The sequence below is a fragment of the Lagopus muta genome, chromosome 1, assembly GCF_023343835.1.
Source record: "Lagopus muta isolate bLagMut1 chromosome 1, bLagMut1 primary, whole genome shotgun sequence".
NCBI classification, from domain to species: domain Eukaryota; kingdom Metazoa; phylum Chordata; class Aves; order Galliformes; family Phasianidae; genus Lagopus; species Lagopus muta.
In genome coordinates, this window is record NC_064433.1 from 27,883,253 (window position 1) to 27,897,568 (window position 14,316).

Below are 14,316 nucleotides of genomic sequence, written 5' to 3' on the forward strand. Positions count from 1 at the left end.
TGATAAGCTACACAAGCCAGGACATATTCCAAATAATGTATACTTGAGATATGCAAATAAATAATGAACAAGTACAATGAATAGCAAAATCTCTTCCATTTCTCCAGAGGCCCCTTCCAACAATGTTTTGTAACTAGATTGGTTAGTTTTCAGGATACTGGCCTAGAATCATCAAAATCTAGTTCACTTATCTAAAAACAGACCTAGCTTGTCCTTCAGTCCACTGTGAACAAAATCTGTCATTTTACATTTCAGGTAAGTTACTACTTTTCTCTAAAGATAATCATACCTGCACTGCACTGAAGAGTGGAAGGAGGAACAATTTTTTTGAGGGAGGATTAAATGCTATGAAACCACTTGTAATCAAAATAGTGATCCATGTATTATGTAGCCTATGGTAGAAAGTAAGAGAGGATCTGATACTTGGGAGCATTAGAGGAGGATCAAAAAATTATAAGCTTATTAAAAAAAAAATAAAATTCTGGCTCTACTTATGAATTTGCTGCACTTTTTAAAGGAAAAAAAAATAAAAGATTTAGTCAATATTTGTTTCAGGAGTAATAGGAATAAAAGGACTTTACAAGGAAAAGTAAAACTGTTATAGACATCAGTAATATCTGGTGTATTATTTTAAGTAATTCAAACACTTAAGTATTACCAAGTACGGAATACTATATTACATACTGCTAATCTAAATGGAAATTAAAATGCTATTTTTCTTAACTCTGCCTGAGTTTAAATCTTTAAAGGAGAGAAAGGGAAGGGAAGGGAAGGGAAGGGAAGGGAAGGGAAGGGAAGGGAAGGGAAGGGAAGGGAAGGGAAGGGAAGGGAAGGGAAGGGAAGGGAAGGGAAGGGAAGGGAAGGGAAGGGAAGGGAAGGGAAGGGAAGGGAAGGGAAGGGAAGGGAAGGGAAGGGAAGTTGAACAATTGGTGCTTTCCCTTGTAACTGAAATCTAAAGAATTTAACGTGGATAAAAATACCTGAGTACAAAATTATAATCTAAAAGTCACTATCAGGAAAGATAATGGGGATAACAGTTGGGAACAACTAAAATGACATGATAAAATCATGATATTGGCTTAGAAAATAAACTGTGATAGATTTAAGAATACATTAAAGCATTTTAGCTACTTCAGTTTTCCCAAGAGTAAGACAAAAATCCAATTCATCCAGATAGTCTTTAGAAAGGGATCTTACCATGGACTTAGCTGATGTACTTCTATATATACTTGATCTGCCTGTTTAGTGAGCATCTTATTTCATGTTCATAAAGCAAAGACTAAGGGCATTTTGAAAACTTTATTTGATACACCATATGGCTAAATAAACTAAAAAGTGTTTCTTTAACAGCTTTGTCACGCTGGGACTTTTTCTTCTTTTTGAAGAAAAAAAGAGTTTGACATACCTGATCAAGTACCTGTTCCATCTTTCTTATTAGCCCTCTTTGGGCAGCAGCCAGTATTTAATGTTCAGAATAATAGAGGGAAAAAAATCTTCCTGCTCTGCAGGAATTTACTTACACTGTAAGCTATGAAGTTTAATTACATTGCACTACTTTCTTAGGTTGTGTGGTTCAATGACAATTATCCTTTTCTTCCTGTGTTTAAATAATTAAAAATATCAAAATATACAAATTAGAAACTTTTCTAATTCCACTTCACAACTTGTTAACAAGATGAGTCATGCAAAATAATTTGAGATCACATGTATAATAGCCTCACTGGTGAACAATTGAGTATCAAAAAATAGATGTCACATACTTTAAATGGGTTAAAATCTATCAGATTTCTTATTTTCTGGGACTGCCACATCTGCCAGGCAGCAAGATATAGATAAACCTTTCTATTTAGTCCAAAAACTTGCTAGATTTTCCCTAAATTAGTGTTCACAACCATATATAGAATTACCGAGTCTGGGAATAACAAAGCCTAAAGTTCAAATATCATAAAGGCATAGAGTTCAAGTTGGAAGGGATACTTAAAGCTCATCTAGTCCAACTCCCCTGCAATGAACAGGGTAATGTACAGCTAAATCAGATTGCTTGGAGCCTGGTCCAGAATGACTTTGAAAGTCTCCAGGAATGGACCTTGTATCATCTCTCTGGGCAACCTGCTCCAGTGCCTCACCGCCCTTGTTGTAAAAAACTTCTTCCTTATAGCCAATCTGAATTTCCCCTCTTCTACTTTGAAACTGTCCCTCATCCTATCACAACAGACCCTGCTGACGAGTGTTTTCTTCTTATAATCTTTGACTAGGTTGGTCAGGCAGGAAATGCCCATGGTGAAGCCATGCTCGTATCATCTCCCTCTCTTTCATATGCCTCATATGCATTAGCATAGTTACCAGGAGGATCTGCTCATGATCTTCACTAGAACAGAGCTGAGGTTGACATGTTGGTAGTTCTCTGGGTCATCCTTTCTACTCTTCTTAAAAGCAGATGTGAGACCCATGCTTAGCTCAACCACTATACTGCCTCACAAACTTTGAAAAGAAATGTGGTGGGATTAGTGATGAATATCTCTGCAGACAATGGAGTAATATGAATAATGAGTTTTTGAAAAATTGACCTAAGTGTCATTGCTCATTTTGCTAAAACTATAATTTTCAGAAGGCAAGAAGTCAGTAAGAGAAAAAGAAACCAAAGGTATGAAAAGACCAATTTAGAAACTGAGTTCTTCATCAAGGTCCCTGCAGTGTGCATACATTATACATGCAAACCACTTTGGACTGAAAGCAGTTTAATATCATCCTTCAGTTAGAAATCCAAACCTTGGTCTTCTACATGCCCTCTTTCCTCCCATTCCTTGGTGAATTCAGTTAACAAAACCTTACAGCCCATAACTCCATTTCTCTTAGCCTAATCTTCTCATTCAACTTGGAGCTCTTCTATTCACCACAGGGAGATGCTATCTTGAACTTTTCCAGCCACCGATTTCTTTTGTAGATAATTTACACCTTTTTGCTTGCTCCATCTTCATGCCTTACCATACTATGTTTCCTGATCTCACATCTTCTAGCATCATTGATTTTTCATCTTCTGTTCTCTCCTCCACCAATATAGCTGTTAATTCCTTTTGTGCGTAAATCATTTCCTTTGATTCTTTCTTGTCTCTCTCATCACAGTAATTCTTAAATCTGAAAGATTTAAATGTGGTTCACCTTTGACATTACTTCCTTCATTACTGTCCCCACACTGGGAAGTATCCCTTGCAGAAATTCTGAGATCATTTTCTCCTTCAGTTTTGCTATATTCATTTTTGGGATTTGTTGCACAAGGCTGTACTTTTGCTTGTCGTTCAGGTCAGTCTTTTACTCAGGCTTCACTGACAGTTCTATCTTTCAGACTTCAAGCCTTACACATACTTTCATCTCTAAGATCAGCCTTTTTTATGTAGCCACCCAACTTGTCACACTGCCAATTTTCTCTTAGCAATATGTGGAGAAAAATTGCTTCTACGATCATTATTGAAGTCAGCTCTCTCTTTGAGTTCTGCTGTTAGCAGCCCTTCTTCCTGTCATATACAAGTTGATAGTTTTCATTATCAAAACCCTTCTTGTTGTTTACTCACCATATTTATAACTGTTCTATATGGCAGTATTGTCTGCTCCATCTGACAGCTTTATTATATTTTGGAACAAATACTTCTGTGATATTAAATATTTCTGTTCACATGTTGAAGGAGCTGGCCATGAAGAAATTACTCATTGTTTTTCACAAGTTCTCCTTAAAATTTCTCTTACTGTATAATAAGACGTAATAATGTATAATAAACTTGGACAACAGCCTGTCTGAGATCATCTCCTTCTTTCATTCCACATCATCTGCAACTTGTGGTACATTTCAATCGTAAGAATGCCAGTTGTTATATCCTTATGTCTTGCTCTTACATAACACTTTGCATGAGCTTCTGCGAATTGTGATAATGTAAATAACCTTAATAAAAGAAATAAATGTTCAGAAAAAAAAATGTAAAGGACTATACAAGAGTTCTAAAGTATCTTTCAGAATAAGAAACATGATACATATGATCATGCTATCTTATCAGGAGTGTATGAGGCAGAGCACTGAAAATGCTACACCTCCAGTACAATAAAATTGAGTATTGGGATTACAGTCACAGCTACAAGAATGAAGGGCATTTTTCTGCCTCCAATGCTCAGTATGAAAAGGAACAAGCCACCACCCATTTTTTTTGCTGTCAGAGATTTTTCTTCAAGCAATCCAAGTAAAGGGGGCAAAGAATGACTTTTAGTTATGACAGTTCCTGGATCTTGCAGACATAGCATACTTCCTTGAGCTTTCCCATTCATATGTATATCTCTGCTCTGCTGGGTGCAAGTTAGCCCAAAGACATTAGCATTTCAGTATAAGGCACAGAACATACAGAGGATATTTATCTTATTGATTATACAGAACCAGAATATTAATTAGAATTTGTATTTATGCATACTACTAAATCATACAATTATCTCTGGAGAACTGCAGCTCTCTGCCTGTCTCCATCCATCTAAAATGCCAAAAAGCAATTACTCCCTTTAGCTTTCCAAAAGCACTTTATCTTTCTTTGAAGATGGCATCAAAAAAGATCCAGAAGCTTTCATGGTCTAGTGGGGAGTTTCTGGCACTCTCAGTCAAAAGCTCTGTACGACACAATTCATAGGCATTCACAATTCAATTTCAACATGTGGTCAAGTGATTGCACATTGAAATGTCTTTGTACAACTGTGTGGTCACTCAAATATAAATCAGAACTGAGATTGTCTAATTTTATTTCTATGCGTAAGGATGACTATAGGAAGGAAACTTCCAGTCTGCTACCTTTTTGAAAGTGCAAGCAGCCTTTCCCTCCCTGTTAAAATTCAGCAGCATTTGCTGAACTGTACCTCAATCAAAGTACCATTTTGTGTGTTGAGTATGCTAAGAGTTAATTCAGCTGCATAATTTTCCTTTGAGAAGAGTGCACTCACACATATCTGTGTAATGTAGATTTTTATATTGTGCAACGCCTCAAATCTATCTGCTTTTTAACAATGAGCTATCAAAAATAAATCTCTCATCTCTGTTATTTAATTCAAGCAGAGAGGGAGACTGAAGACAAGATAGGGAAGAACAGTTGCCAAAGAAATGAAATCTATTTGGTACAGCTGAAAGATCATTAAAAAGAGCAATGTGTAATAAATTAATTGTGATATAACTGATCTCCTAGAAGGATTTGGCACTCACCTGGAGCCTGCAGAGACCATTGCAGTCTACAGGAGCAATATATTATATCCAAGGCCTTTGTACTTCATTTTGTTGTCAGTCTAGGGAGCCAAGAGCAGGAATACATGTTTCAGGAAATTAAATATGAAGTGCTCTAGTGTCAAAGCCTAGTGTATAAACTATCATTCCAACTTTAGCTGCTTGGAATAATCAGAAAGGAAAGGAAAGTTCTTTGTTGCAAAAATGTTTGGATTTCTTTTTCATATGAAAATATATGTTTACATAATATCTTATTATCAACTCAAGCAGTACCAAAGTATCGAAGACATATAGGAGTACCAGGGTAGAGTTAGAACTGATATTAGGTTTACTTATCAGCTTTGCTCGAAGACAGAGACAAAATTGCAGAGAAATGTAATCTCTAGTGTCTTTTCTATGATCTGAAGCTTAGACCTTTTGGAATTTCTTGATTTTTATTGACTTGCAGAAGCCAGAGATTGCTCCTTATTCTTTATGTCTGTGAATCAGGTGTGCACAGGGAAAAAGATTTTTTAAGTGAATGACTGACAATAAACAAATCAGTAGTGTCTACATACATGATAGGGCCCTACAACAATTTCCTACTTCTGCATAATATTTCTGTACATTCTTTACTTTAAGCACACAGAAACGATATTAGAAGCTAGTGCATAATGGATTGAGCATGATGTAATGAAAAGTGGGGACTGGGAGGGAAACATAGATAAATGAAAACTAGGAAGTAATTTGAAATTCCTTTGAATAATAATCCCTTTCTTTCAGCTGATTGCCATTAGATTCTGAAAATGGAAACGAGAAAGAAAATGAAAATAATAATAGAAATGACCTTTGGCATATTCTTCATTAGCAGTACAGTGATAGATTGGAATGGGATTGGATTGTTGTCTGAGGTTTTGAAGGAATATAAAAAGCCACCATAACCACTATCACATGATAGATTTGAATGTAAAAACTACTTTTATTGGAAATAAGCAAAAATAAACAATCATGTTCACTTCCATAGGGTACATAACATTTCCTAATCTCTCAGTCCAGGTACAGTGAAGGAAATCTGCATGGATCAAAGTTTTATTCTTAAGAACTTTATTGTTGATATAGTACTACTTTCTCAATAGAAAACAAATAAATTTACTTACAGAGAAGCACCATTTTTTTCTCAGATCCATGTACTTTGTTTACCTCTCCGGAACAATAGTTTCATAAATACTTTTTTGTTTTGTTGTTCTTATAAAAGAGTATTACATATCTGTGTGTACAGGCCTAATCCTACTTTCCAAGGTTCAAATTCTCACCCTGTACCAGAGCTTTGCTAGCTTTCTATATCTATGTGGAAAGACAAATTTCCCCAAACATCTTCCAGCCAAAACCTAAGCTTGGATATGTCCCATTTCCTTTCTCAGCCCTTAGGACCGAACAACGAGCCAGAATCATCAAAGCATTTGGAAATGTACTTCAATGCGTCTGTAACTGCGTGCTTAAATGCTCTGCCATGTAGATATGAGCTGTTCCAATGATCTACACAGGGGAGTTTCTCATGAAATCTTCAATGCAAAGCAGAATGCTGTTCTTTGGATAGCTTTCTTTGGAAGCTTTTAATTTTAACAGGAGATGGGCTGAAGGAAGTGTCACTTACTGTGAAGCGACACAGAGAATTGGCAATGATGCATCAATTGCTCTAACTGCCAACTCCAGTCAAACTGCCATCAAATTAATTCTTTCCTTCAAAGTCATATTCTAACTCATCTTCAGGGCTGAGAACACATTCATTACGCCAGCAAATTCTTAAGAGTGAAGAAAGATAGCAGTTCTATTTTACACAGTTTAAAACATAACTTCAAGCTATTGATCCCATCTTCTACTTCCTGAATCCTTAGAGGAATCCTGCATTTCTAGCGAAGACTATAATTACCTCATTAACTGTAATCTGGAAGAGAAGAAGGGGCACCTACAACATGACCTTTCAGTGGTTTTTATTACAAGTTACCTGTTTCTCTGAGAAGGGACTCCTCCTCCTGCCCATCTCCTGTTAGCCTTGCAGGTTGGCAGTGCAGCAAGACTCTACTGAACCAGCAGCAGGAGCATGGAGGGAGATGGAGATTTGCAGGAGCAGGTGGTAGGGTTGGCTTCACTGCTAGTCACTGCTGGAGTGCAACAGCAGGAGATGCCATTCTGCAGAGACTGGTCGTTCCAAATTGCTGTGCAGAGAGCAGCCTCTTGTTAGATCAAAGGCATCCATTAAAGTGACATGAAAGTGGGGTATCATTGAAAATTCAGCAAGCAGACACATTCTTGGTTGTGAAAGTCATTTAATTTAATTAATTTGAAGGAAGGCTATGTACATTTACTCTAGCTGAAACACAGGCTGGTGGAAAGTAAAATTGCCTTGCTTGAGCAGAGGTCATTCGCAGGTTCTGCAGGATAACTAACAGGTGAGGGAAACTGTTTGTCTGTCCTAATCCTCTGTGCGACCATCTCAAACCAGCTGGTAGCAAATGGTTTTCTTCCTGCACTGAAATGAAAGCTAGGAATGAGTGAGGATAAAGGCACGTCTGACATAGTGGAAATGTTTTCACCCCTCTCTCCTCCCTGAACTGTGCAGCAGGAGGGTAGGGTCTGAATGGAAAAGAACCATGGAAATCTACTGCTAAGGGAAAGGTGGGAAAATGCAAGGAGGGTTTTCAGTGGGTTAAGGACGTGTCTCATAAGAAGTTTGCTGAGATAGCAAAAACTTCCAGCTATGTAAGCCCAAGACCACCTAGAAAGTAAGGTCTTACATTGCAATTTAAGAATAAAAGGCAAAAGGAAATCCTCCGTTAATTAAATTAAATTGAAAAGAAAAGAACATAAATTACTATTTGAGTCTGATGCACTTCATCAAAGGCAGGAGAAACAAAAATCTTAGCATCAAGTAATATTTAGTAAATGTATATGAGCACTCTGCTGACTCTTAAACCAGCTATTCATGTGGATTATGTGTTAATCAGTAAAATGCCCGTAATATTGCTTCGCCATTTCCTGCCCAACTCCACAATGTTACCAGATCTGAATTTGAATCTGATTTGAAGAGTATATATTCCCCTCATTATCCCATTAGATCCTACTCCAATATTGTGAACATGCTGTGAATATCTTTTTCAAATAGAGGGTCACAGCAGGATATATTCATGGAAAGAAAAACACTGTACAAACACCTGAAAAATATACATCAGCTTAATTAAAAGTTTAGCAGAGTGACACAGACTTATTAAACCCATCAGAAAATCTAAAGGAAATCCAGCAATGATTTTCAGAGCTTACCTTGTCCTGTAGTTTAAAGATGAGAAAGAGACCCTAGGTACTGAGACATTATTCACTGAATACCAGGAAACCCTGGGGACCTAATTAGCTCAATACTCACTATCAGGTTTTCTGTTCCTTGTAAATCCAAAGATGGAATATAGCCTATGTGTGTGCAGAGCAACCTTCTTGCTTACACTCCTTACATTTGCTAATACCTTTGAGGAAGCCTGGATCTACTGGATAATTGATTGCTGGAATACCGCTTTAGAAGGGATACTGTCTAATAAGAAATGTTATAAAAAATAAAAATAAATATGAAAAACCTCTGCCAGAAGGAGGGAGAGGAACTGAATGCTGTTCTGGGATAGCTTTATCATCAGCAGGACTCTGCTTCTATTATGGGCTTCAGTAATTTTCCACAAAAATCAAACAGTACTGCATTGTGTCTCAGTAGTTTCTCTCCTTGGTAAGCAATTGTGGTTTGACTTTCCAGCCAGTGTCTGTGGGGATTCTACTACCACTTCACATTCAAGGAGTGAGACTTAGCGTCTTCTTTACTGACATCACAGTATCTAACAGATCACAGATTTTATCCCCTTTCATTTAAAATTGGCTGTGTGTTGCAAATGTGTCTTAAAAATAGTGATGAAAAAGGTCTATATTTAGAACACAGGTTGCTCTGCACTGCCATTTTATTCTCACTCTTCTCCCAGGATGAATTAAAGAAATACTGCAAATTTACTATTTAACTCTATCATCAAAAGATAACCTCTGAATCATTTCCACTTAAATATTAAAGAGATCTATTCTTTTATCTTATTGATCTAGAAAGGACCAATGAAAATACTCACATGCTTAACTGAACAAATATTTATGCTTCTTAAGAAAGTGATAAAAATGGCTTCATTCTGAGCAGAAACCTCTGTCTGCAGGCTGGATTCAAAGTAGGGAGCTGCAAAGCAAATTTTTCAATATTACACAACCCTTGACCTTTGATAAATTGTCTCTTCACTGATAAGAGATGAGCAACTTTTCTTCCTTGTATGCATGTCCATTTGTTCCTAGGCTATAATTACTTTAAAAAAGGAACACAACATTTGTTGATCCTGTTATTCCATGAATAGAAGATTCTTTTTTTCATTCTAACTGTATCTAGTATCTGATTTTTATCTCCAAACATATGAAAACATTTAAAGGACACATTTTGTCCTTCACTCTGACTTGCTAGCGTAAGGAACTATTTCCCATTTAAGATTTGTTCAGAATACTACTTAAATTATTTAACAATAATAAAAAAATACATCAAGTTTTCAGTATACCAAAATTTTAAACACATGCTTAGGTCCATTTATATTCACTGAAATATACCTAGACATGATAAACTTTACCTCTTTAAGAAATGAAGATTACAGATAAACTAATCCTTTAAAATGATCACATAAATATATTTAAGATCAGAAAGCCATTAAAATTCAAATTAATTCTTTACAATCTCTTCTATATCCCACGAAAACTTATGTTCATTTCTCAACCTATGGCCAACTCCAAAATAATTTTATTTCTACACAGATTAAGATTTTCATGTAGAGCTCTCTGTAGTGTGATTTCCACAAGCAGTTGTCTTGATTTTACTGCTTGAACTCAAGATCAGTGAATTTATATATTAGTTTCTGACCTAATCTATTTTGTTTGTGAAAAACTCTGTCATTATCAAACAGTTCTAATGTCTGTGGTCTAAATCAGTTCAGTGGAGATGAGCTGAAGAACATATGTACAAAGGCTAGTCCAAAAGTAATGCCTCCTATTTTATTATGTCAACCCATGACATCAGAGGCAGATGTTAGTGGTGTGGTTAGATTCAACCAGTTGTGGTTGAGTCTTCATACCAATATTCTATTATGTTTTACTTCTGTGACAGATGGCGCAGAGGGACAGTCTGACACACTGGCATATGACATGGAAGTGCATATGAAGCAAAGATGTGTCACTGAATTCCTCTGAATTGTGGAAAAAATGGCACCCATTGACATTCATCAATGCTTGCAGAACATTTATGGATACCAAACAGTCAAGGTGAGCAAAGTGAGGCAGTGGATGTTGTTATCAGCAGCAGTGACACCATCATAGCAACTGTTATACAATGGGTCACATCTGCTGCTGCAAGTTTTGATGATCGCGGCATGCAGGCTCTTGATCATTGCTCATGAAAATGCATAACAGTGGTGGAGACTGTGTTGAAAAACAATGTTTTGTAGCTGAGAATTCACTATCAAATAGTGTTATTGTGCTCTATGTATCTGGTGTAGTTTCCATGGAAAGAAATAGAAAGTAATATATTCAGAGTGTCCCACCCAATGTTTTCTTACATTGTTTTTTGTGGAGAATAACTGAAAGAATGCTGTCATGAGTTTAAATAGCCAACGGCATGAAAACATCTCAGTGTCCCAGAGAAACTAGTCTATCACATAATGATCCCTGCTGGGATCTTCCAGGCTTTGGCACTTGCGTGTTTTCAAATCAAGAGAATTGACATAACTGGAGGGGACTGTGAATCTGTAAATATAAATTTTCTCTCAAGACAGTTCTGTAACACACATCTGTGTGTCAGTGAACCAAAAAATCTGGAAGATTTAATAAAACAAGTGAAGAAATTGAGTTAAAGCTGCTTCACTCCAATTTCGTCTGCCGTCATGCAAGTTATGAAGAATCTGAGGGAAGAGGATAGTATCTCTAGCAAACTCTTCAAACCCTTACCCAACTCTTACCAAACATGGTGGGGATATAAAATAGCAAACAATAAAGGCATAACCAAAAGTATATTTTAAAAAATAATATGTTGATACTCTATTGCACGTTGTGAGTCACTGCTAGTTGTATTGGTTTCATTACAGACCTATTTGTTCTGGGTTCAATAAGGAAACTTAATTCTTTTAAAAATGAACTTCTGATCATACAGCAGTTTCCTCATCAGTGCTTTGTTTCCATTGAAATTTCATGAATACTACTGTCCAGGAAATGTGGGTTTCAAAGTTGACTATGAAAAGTGTGTTTATACTCTCATTTCATACAAGTATCTCCAATCCACTGACTGACACAGAATCTTGGCAGCATTTGCCAAAATAGTCTTTGTTTTTCTGTTCTCTTGAGTGGGAAATTTGGAGGTAGCTTCTCCTGACTCTAAAGGCATTTGCCTCTCCAGATATTTTTTACATTTGTCTACATACAGACTCAGTCATTTGAATGTATAGAAGTAGGACTTGATGATCCTTATGGGTCGCTTATAACTTGGGATATTCTATGGTTCTATAGTTCTATAGAAATATCTAGAGAAGGTCAAACTTTATCATGTGTAAGGAGTCCAGAAATAGCACAAAAATAAATATTGAATATTTTTGTTGAATTAAGACTGTAATATTGGAAGGTATTACTTTCAAAATCCTGTACAAGAACATTTCATGGTATAGGAGTTTATCCTTAGCCTAATGAAAGTGTTTTTTGTCTAATCAAAATACAACAAAGACTTACCAGTCTGTTTATGCCAGTCCTTACATTCATGGTTCAAATCACCTAGTAAGAGAAGAGCCTCACTGACAAAATTGGTATAAACAGGCTTTTCTCTAGTGTTATTCTCATTCTCCCATTATCATTCCGTTTCCTAATGCTCACATCTTCAGTCTTCTTCAGAAAGGATTTTTATTGCAGGAGGGAATAGCTGATTCTGAGAGTCATGATCGGTTTGTCATCAATAATTCTATCATGCTAATTAGCATGAAAGGTTATTTTTAATTCCACTATTCAAAACCTGAAGTGGACTTGAGGTTACTTCTCATTTTTCGTAACAGAATCACCCCACTCTTTAAACTTCATGTGGATATCAATTTGTTACTGGAAATTATTAGGGCTCATCGGAGTTGATTTCATCACAGACTGTTCCTTAAGAAACAAATACAACCTCTTCCCCGACTATTAGGATAAGTTACTTCTAAATCCTAAGATATATTATATATGGAAACCTTCAATTTCAGAGAATGTGTATCACAGTTGAGATCTGCATTTGGACTGCAAAGACTTGCATGGCAACCTTCAAATCAGATAACCACCAGTGAAAATGTAAATACTGACTTACATTTCTTTTCACTGGGTAGGCTTCTATGCGTATACCACTGTGCTTCCACAGACAAGAAGCTCTATCTTTCTCATTTCAGTGACAATTTAATATGAATTCACAGTTCTTCTGCTGGACATCTTGCAAAGAAGTGCTCTTCATGATAAATTCCTGTCAGTTTTGACCCTCAGCTTTCCTCAGAGAGCCATACCAACAATATTGATAAGACTTCATATTACCATCTCAGGAGTATAACAAGGTTAAGACGACTGCTGTGTCATCAAGATGCTGAGCTTTTGATTCATGCCTTTATAACAACAAGGTTGGATTATTGCAATTTATTGTTGGCAGCTCTCCCAGAGTGTTCACTATGTAGGTTGCACTTCACACAAAACTCAGTAGTTTAAATGTTCAAAAACTAATGCAAAAATATCCAAACATGACCAGTAATAACATCACCACCAGGCACATTATGGTAAAACTGTGATGTGGAATTAAAAAACTGTGAAACAACTACTTGCTGTGAAATCTGTGAATAACCAGGAAATATTTTGCCTGTGTTATCTGCTTGTCATTTTAGAAAGTAACATATTGTTGTTATATATATGTCTGTAGCAATACCTTTTCTTTCCTCCATTTTCTGTGGAATGTCTTTCTATTCTGAGCTCAAAACTTCTGTTTCATTTCATTTTAGATTTGAATGTCTTAATAACAATAACTTGTTTAGAGTGGTCATTAGTGTAACCTAATGCTTACTGTGCTGTGTAACAATCAAAGGATGTATAGGTTGCACACTTATTTAAGTAAATCATCTTTTTTTTGGAGCACTGACAGATCTGCAAATACGAACTCACTATCTGAAGTGGTTTAAATACATGAAGAAATTTTCATCTGAAGCTCTGAAACTGTTTTAATGATATCTATGTATGTGGATGAGGACTTCCCTGCACTGCTGAAACACACCACCTATGTCAGTGGATGCCATTTTTTCCACATGGATGAATGCTGGGACACACCCTTGCTTCATACACACTTCTATGTCAGATGCCCTTTTGTCTCACTGCCCTTCTTCTGCTGTCTGTCACAAGGCAACGAATGTAATGGAATACTGGTGGGAAGGTTCAGCCTCTACTGCCATTCCACCAACATCTGCCTCTCATGTCATGGGCCGACATAACAAAGGAATCATTACATTACATTACATTACCTACCCTCATAGTAGACTGAAAGCTTGGTGAAAAGAGGTTGTTGGTTTTGTTTTAACGATAACACTAGCAGACAATTTGAGATAGAGATAACTATTAAGACATTTGAAGCAGAGAAATATTCGGCCTGGGTAGAGGCAGCAGGTTCCTAATTCTGGCAGATACAGAAACCTGGTGGCTAGTTGTTACGCAGTGTAGAAGGATCAGCAGCACTTGCAGTTCTTATAGTCAGTAGCCTCTTACACTAGTACTGTCAGCATTACCAGATGTAAAAACAAAGCTAGCTCTACACAGATACTTAATAGCAACAGTATTAGCTGGAGCAGCAAACTGAAAATAGTAATTATATCTATTTAAAAACTAGCTGCACTAGGTAACTAGTAAACTAATGGTAACTAAGTAAAATAATGGAAGATGGTTGCTACTGCAACTGTGAAGGGGCGCTTAATGGTTCCATTTCCCATCAGTATGAAAACTATCCTGAG